Source organism: Uloborus diversus, unplaced genomic scaffold, assembly GCF_026930045.1.
Source record: "Uloborus diversus isolate 005 unplaced genomic scaffold, Udiv.v.3.1 scaffold_11, whole genome shotgun sequence".
In the NCBI taxonomy this organism is placed as follows: Eukaryota; Metazoa; Arthropoda; class Arachnida; order Araneae; family Uloboridae; genus Uloborus; species Uloborus diversus.
Window position 1 is genome coordinate 651,543 of NW_026557765.1, and position 8,410 is coordinate 659,952.

The window sequence follows — 8,410 nt, forward strand, 5'->3', positions numbered from 1 at the left end:
TTGACTCCAAGTGACTTTTTCCTCTTCCCCCGAATCAAGACAGGCCTAAAAAGGAAGCGATTCGACTCCATCGATGCCATCCAGCAGGCTTCGACAAGAGCCCTTGACAGCATGCCGCCCGAGGACTTCCAGAAAAGCTACGAAGAATGGGAGACGCGCTGCCAGCGCTGTGTTGATGCTGAAGGATCATATTTTGAAGAATTTTAGTCCGCTGTACTTAAACGTCAAATAAATTTCTAGTTCTGAGATCAGTCTTGAAACTTTTGAATCATACCCTGTAGTAACCTGAATACGAACAAGAGATGATGACGTGGTATTATACAGAATATCGAGCGGTGGGGCACTCCACAGTAGCAACACTCGTATGCGGCGACTATCACAAAAAACAGAAGCGTGAATTATTTGAAAATACGACATTCTGCCATTCCGTCATCCAAGTCGCTCTAGTATTCATTTATGCTATGAGACAAAAAGTAAATTTCTTCGATGATTCGTCTGGCATAAATAACGGCACGAATATTGCCCATTCTACAAGTTCCTTCTTTTATATCTCAGGGGGAGGGGGGGGGGCTCGCTTTTGAGAGGGATCTTTGTGGAATTTAGGAGGGGTGCGCCTTTGCTCTTGGGGGGATGGGCATTCCTGTAAATCTTATTTCACGTGCGTTGGAGGGCTGTGCATTTCACATCATTTGCATAAGTCAGTGACGTGAGTCTACCCTGAAATTCGCATAAATTTCTGACCATGCCTTTTTCAGGTGTGCCCCACCCCCAACAGTAAGGACGTACCCCCGTAAATATTGTAAAGATCCCCCCCCAAAAAAAAACAAGAGTCCCCAAATATGTAAAAACTACTCCTCAAAACACCCCCTCCAAAAATTTCAATGGCGCGTTTGCGCCATGACTACCCTCCCCCTAGGTGGGCAGGGCACCCATGAGCCTTCTTGGTGTTGCATTTTCAACGTCGAACAGTGTATGTCTCCATACATATGAACATATGTCCGGGCCGAAAAATCCACTCAACATTCATTCGGGGGTGAGTAAAATAAAAATTTAGGCCAAAATTTGAGGGGGAAAGTTTTTGCGATAACTATATATCCTTTTACTATGTAAAAGGAGGTTAAAAAAAATGGACGAGTGCAAATCAATTCGTAAATCAAGAGCAAATAAATCTGCACGTCAATTTTAGCTTTAGAAGTGTCCTTATGCAAAGCACGAGAAAATACGTCTGCGACTGGTAAATGAGACAGAATTTGCCACACTGTTTGCATCCTTTACGTGCGGTTCTCAGCTAATGACTTGAAAGGGGATCGAGCACGCACCGTTCCCGGACAGGTTTTTGCAATGCTAACAGCTCCAGCACCGGATATATATACCGTAACGTCACGCTAAGAAGTGCTGCAGGATAACCGCGTAATAATCCAAACCAAAGGTAGCTATATATAACAAGTTGGGTGTTTTGCAATCATTAATTTTTTTTTTTTTTTTTTTTTGTCTGAAGAATTGCTTTATAAATGAGTGTAAATGCGCTCTGACAGAACGTGCCGAGATCTTTTATGTTAAATTGATTTCAGGACCCCGTAACTGAACTAAGTGTATGCATGGAGGACAACATATTAAGACACGGGAGGGGGGGGGGGGGAGTGGTGGATCTTACCGATCATTTTGGGAGGAGCCTTCCGAATTTTTTAAACGATGTTCCCAGAAGTTTTATTGAAATGAAGTTTTAAAAACTCAATTTTAAGCTATCTTTAGAGACGCTTAGGCGAGGGGAATGGATTTACGAATCTCCCTTGAAAATGTTTGACATTGAAATTTTCGAGAAGTTTTTTTTTAAATTATGGTCTTAAAAACGCATTTTAGGCATTTTGATGATGTAAGAAGAAAGGTCAGGGTTTAGGTGGTGACCCCAAAATACTTTTCGAAAATGAAGCTTTGAAACGGAAATATTCTGCCCTCTGGCCGTTATATGTTGAGAATTTAGGGGAGGGAGTGGGTGTTCTTCTAATTCTTCTGCTGCCAAGCCTAAAAATGCACCTGAAGGCAATGTTTGCTGACATTAAAGGGAGAATGAGGGAACTTGGAATCTCCCCTTCCTGGAAATGTTTTGCCATTGAGGCTCTAAAAATCCAATTTTAAGCTATTTTTGAATGTATTAGAGAAAGAGGTGGAAGATTTGTCTGAACTCTCCCTCCAAAAACCTTATTTTAAAGCTACCGAGGGGGTTGAAGCCCCAAAAAAGTCCATTTAAGCCCTTTTAGGCAAGCTAAAGGCTTAGTGAAATTTTTTCTAAATTGAGGCAGTGGGCAAAGGGATGGAAGTGGACTTTTTAAAGTTTCGAGTAAAACGCGTTAGAAGTTCAGATCCTAGGTAGAACTTTCATTGAAATTTTTTTATTACAGCCTTCATCTGAGCTACTAGTACCAACTCTTTCCCTAAAACAGATGAGAAGTTCACCCACCATTTGTACTGATTTTCTTCAAATTTTTAATCTTGGCACTTACATCCCTTTGCTTCTCACTGCCTTAATTAATGTCCTAAAATGCAATTTTTGGTTACCTTTCGTGGCATTTTCGGAGGAGCAGAGGAAAAGGGGGCTCTCCACCAGAAAAGTTTCGAAATTAAAGCCATAAAAACTCAATTTTAGGCTCTCTTTGGACTCGTGAGCAATAGGTGTACTCTGAGGACAGCAGCATTTAAAGATCGTCAAAGTGTCTAAAGTTGGAATCAAGCAATGATGTAAACGATGGAGCAAAGTTTTGGAAATAATAATTCTGTTTCGAGGAGAGGGATATAATTTCTCTCCCAATTGAGACCTAAATGTCTTTTAAAGTACAACACAGGTGTTAACTTTTGTTATCTTCTCATAATATTTTGTCTTTTTTCCTTCTTAAAAGAAATTCCTACAAGATTTTGGGAGGGGCCATGCCCCACTCTCTAGATCTGCCTCTGGGGGAGGGGGAGTTGTGTGTTCATAGTCTTTCTTTCTCATTCGGTATTTCATTCGGTAAATTATGAATCTCTCCCCTCTCCCCTCCTCCTAAAAACGTAAGTTCGGGCACCCCTGTTGAGCCGCTCCAGTTTAAAAGTATATTAAAAGTATACTATTTGTCAAATCTAATAATATAAAATAGACACATAATCACTAGCGCCGACTCCATGGGGTTTGGGGGGAGGGGGTGCAATAATTTGTATGCGTGTGTGCCTTTTTATAGGGGGAGTGGCGGTTGCTTTACTTGAGAAGGATTTTTTTTTTTTTTTTTTTTGCTTGAGGAGTGTGAATGATAATTGTAAAGTTCATGAGGAATTTATAGGCCTCTTTTAAACTCTAGAATATCAAAGGCTTAATATACTAAACGATGCACTTGTACGGTAGGCATAGACGGCGCTTCAAATATAATGGCGAAGTTTGATGGGCTCCAAAAGTTCGTTTTTGATTTACAGCCGCAAGTAAAACATGTTCCCTACGCGACTTAACCACAAAATAGAGCTGTAACAATTGTCCCTTGGACAAGTTACATGGTCTTATTGAACCAGAAAATCTGTCGAACAATTTTTCGATTCTTATACCTTGAAAACACCATGTCATAGTCACATAATGCTGTTTTTTTTTTTTTTTTTTTGTAAATTATACGCACTAGAAAGTATGTAAAATGTCATTTTCAAGATACAAATATCTAAAAATTTTCCGCGGGAGGGCCAACCTCCTTCATCTCGGCATACCACCTATCCCCCCTAAACCCCGGCGACGCCTTGCCTCCTTAATACTTTCTGCAAGTTGGCGGCTTTGCACATATTGCGTCTAATCCCTTGATTAAATCCCACTTTTACGACGAATAGACGAATACAATCAGAACTTACGTTTTTACGACGCTTATCAGCGGTAGCTTCAAGGCCTGTTCTGTTTCTCGCACGCTTGACCTTGAAACAGCAGCCTAGTTCGTCGTTCGAGGTCACAAATTCTTTTTCGCGCAGAATTTAGAAAAATTTCGCACACTGTTATCGAGTCGTCAAATGGTCGCCAGAATGGAAATTCACAAGGGAGCAGACTTGCTTTCCGATACCGATATTTTTCAATTAAGGGAAATAAAATTGATGCTGTTTTCTCACGAAATAAGCTTTTTAAACCCGCGGTTACAAAGTTTCTTTTTCTACTTTAGGAGTGGGTTATTGCAACATTATTGAACGAACACATCGCGTGAGAACTAAATTAGAAATGAAAAAAAAAAAATTATATATTAATTTGAATTTTTGGCATTTTGAATTCAAATTATGTTTTTCGCAATCACGAGCGTGTGTGTGTATGAATGCGCGTGTGTGTTTGTGTAGGCGCATGTGTGTGCGTTTGTGTAGGTGCATTTGTGTGGGTGCGTGTGTATGTATGCATGTGTGTGCGTGTTGTGTATGTAGTGCTGTGTGTGTACGCGCGAGTGTGTGTAGGCGTTCGTGTGTGTGTATGTAGGCATATGTGTTTGTGTCTGTGTGAAGGCATGAGTGTGTGTATGTGTGTGTAGGAGTGTGTGTTTGTGTCTGTGCGCAAGCATGAGTGTGTGTAGGTGTGTGAGTGTATGCGTGTGTGTGTGTAGGATATGGACGCAACCTGGAGACGGTTTTCGCTAGAGGAGCAGCATCGTGAGGAGCCGGTCGACGGTGATGGTGCTGGTGGGAAAATAAAATGATAGCACATCAAAACAGTCAAGTAAGAACAATAAGCAATCGTGATTGCTCAAAAAAAAAAAAAAAAACATTAAATAACATTTCATTTTCCTTTCTGAAACCTACTGGAAATAAGCCATTAGGAGTGAATGATGATGTTACTTTGAAACGAAATTTCTTCTACAAATATCAATTCAAACATTTACCTATACGATAGAAATTAAATGTTCAACAGGGATGCCCATCAGGGAGGGGGGGGGGGTCATGGCGCAGTCTGTGCCATTAAAATTTTTAGAGGGAGTGTTTTGACGGGTATTTTTCTCTTTTTTTGTGGGGGGGGGGGTTGAGACGGCTCTTGCTTTGGGGGCGGTCTTCGCGATATTTAGGGGGCTGCGCCCTTGCTTTTAAGGGGAGGGGGAACCCCTCTGTTCAATTTTTAGTTCTAAGCAGGAAAGTAAGTTCAAATCGAGAGTTGTCGCGGGATTTTTCATCACGGATGTGAAAATAATTTCCTTCTTGCTTTTACGGGAATAGTTTTATTACTTTCTTCTATATCTAATCTATAGAAGAAAGTATTGGATTCGTGCAAATTTTCGAATTTCGAATTTTGACGGTTTCGAACGTTTTGAGGTGTGCTGAGTCCATTTCGACTATTTTTGGAAAATGTCTGTCTGTCTGTGTGTGTGTATGTGTGTGTGTGTGTGTATGTGTGTGTGTCACGTCTGTGTGTGACCAGTTTTTTGTGGCCGCTCTACAGCAAAAACTACCGCATGAAATCGAGCGAAATTTGGTACACATATGTGCCCCTATGTGAACTTGTGCCCATTGGTTTTTGGCGCGAATTCCTCCAAGGGGGGTGGAGCAATGGGACGTTTTTTGAGTTACGCGTGCTTGCTATTCCTCAGGAAGTAACTGGCGGAATCAAACAAAATTTGGTTCATATGTTGCCATTAACAGGAGCAGGTGCTGATTCAATTTTGGTGTCAATAACTCAAAGGGGGGTTGAGCTATAGAACGTTTTTTTGTCGTCAATTGTGACTGCTGTATCTCAAGAAATAATGAACGGAATGAAAGAAAAATTTATCGGCAAGTAGCCCTTAGTGGGTATAAGAGCTGATTTTATTTTGGTGTCAACAGCTAAAAAGGGGGTAGCGCAATCGCCCGTTCTTTTTTTCCATTGTGAGTGCCCTATCTCAAGAAGCAATGCTACGTTCTGGTTGAAATTTGGAATATATGTTAATCCATATGTAAACAGGCTTTGGTTCAATTTTGACGCCAATCGCTCCAAGAGGTGTTTTTTTTTTTTTTTTTTTTTTTTTTTTTGCGAATAAAAATAGTTTTATTAATGCAACAATAAGAAAGATAAATCGTAATAGATTGTCGTCTGCGTATTTCTCGTGATTTTAATTGAATGGAAATGATCGGAAATATTATCTCAATGATTTAAAATTTTTAACTGTTGCCATCTTATGTTTGTTAACAAATAAAATATTTGTAATTAATTCAAGCAAGGCTTTTAAAATAACTTTCAATTTTCGCTCTTTGCTTTGCTTTTGCAATAATTCAGACATCGGGATGGTCGTCAAGTTTTTGCATGTGTCATTTTGCTTTTGTTGGGAATATTGCTTCCTCGTCAAGCATGGGGAGGGATCAGAAAAAGGAAAAATATGGAAGAAAGTTTCGTGATGGCCACAACATACTAGTTTTTACTTTGTAATATTTTTTGGCATTTCTTTCTCATTATCAAACTATAGAGTGGTCCGAAAGCGCTCGTACCCCCTTCAATAGAAAGTTAGTTTTATGGGTGAATGCTTATTTTATACTTCCTTTGGAGTACTTCTCTAACACCGTAAAACATCTGCGACGTGGCAGAGAATTCACCGGTGTTGCGACATGGATGGTTTTCTGCCGATGTTTATGACTATAAAGCTATAAAGACTTCAAAGCAGCTGCATAAAACAAACATTCCCCCATAACTAACATAATACCGAAAATAAAGGTGGGGGTACGCCCGCCTGTTTAAGATTCACTTTTATTCCAAATTTCATCTAAATCGTTGCATTACTTCTTAAGTCACACTTAAAGGGAAATAATGGTTGATTGCAAAAACCCCTTGAAGCTATTGGCGCAAAAAATCGAGGCAGCTGTCGAACCCTCTTAGATCTGCTTGTCGATCAATTTTTGTTTGATTCCTTTCAATATTTCTTGAGACAATGAAAAAACAAGTAACGAGAAAAACGTCCGATTGCTCAGCTCCCTTTTGCGCTACTGGCAGGAGTTAGCACATGTACCCTTCGGGGTCAATGTATGGACCAAATTTTGTTTGATTCTGACTGTTACTTCTTGAGATTTTGTAGGCATACATAACGGAAGAAACGTTCGCGCGCGTGCGATTGCTTTATCCCTGTTAAAGGAATTCACGCCAAAAAGTAATAGACAACAGTTTACATTGGGACACAGATGTGTTCCAAATTTTGTTGCCGTAGTTTTTGCGCTAGAGCGGCCACAAAAAAAAGGTCACGTGGTACATGCAGACACACAGACAGACATTTTGCAAAAATGGTCAGAATGGACTCAATATCAAAACGTGCTAAAACGTCAGAATTCGAAAATTTTCACAAATCCAATACTTCCTCCCACCCGGGACCTCCTAAGCTTATTCATGAGCAATAATTATGACAGGTAAACCCATCATTTCGACTTTTTCGGGAGGGGGAGGCGTCAAAGGGTATACACTGAAACCAAAAAAAAAAAAAAAGAAAGAAAACAGCAAAAACTCTCCCACTTAAACACAAATGCATCAGAGGTGCCCACCTAGGGGGGTCATGGCGCAGACTGCGTCATTGAAATTTTTAGGGGGAAAGGTGTTTTGAGGGGTATTTTTCTCATTTTTTGGGGAGCGCTCTCACTTGGGGGGGGGGGGGTCTCCGCGATATTGAAGGGGTAAGCCTTGTCCTTAGAGGGGTGGGCACCCCTGAACACATTATTTCTCAGAGGGTGGGATTGACACTCCTGACCCTGAGCTTCGTAAATGACGGGCCTGGTGACTGAGGGGGGTGTGCCATTAGGTATGATTGTGATGGTGCACCCCTCCCCCTCTTCAAATGCTGAAGAGCACCTCTAAGACCCTCCCAAAAAATCAAGAAATATAATTTGGAGTAGCGCATTTTGAGCTTTGCCTCCTTGTGGGGGGCGTGCGGGCACTCCTGATTATGGAAAATAAGAGTAAAAAAGAACATTTGCAACAGGATTTAGTAAAGTCTGCAAAAGATGGCAGCACTATCAAAGACATGGAATTAGAAATTAGATATTACATAAACAATGCATAAAATGTGTTATGAAAACTGACAGGACTACCTAAGGTGATCATACGTCCCATCAGGGCCGCATTTAGGGGAGGGCAGACTGGGCTACTGCCCCGGGGCCTCCACAACAAGAGGTCCCCCACAATAAAATTTTTTTTACAAAATATCCTAACTTTCACGGGTTGAAAATATCGGATATATACATATATATCAAAATGTTCGGATATATATCAAAGTATCGGATATTTTCGAAAATATGATGATCTTTTCGTATCCTGATTAGGGGCCTCCACTCCTTCGTTGCCCCGGGGCCTCTACACTTCTAAATCCGGCCCTGCGTCCCACTTTAAACGGGACAGTTCCGTTTTCATTTGGCTTGTCCCGTTGCCCCACATAATAACTGCGGGACGCTGAAATGAACCGTTTTTTGAAGTGATAGATGAAGAGATGGA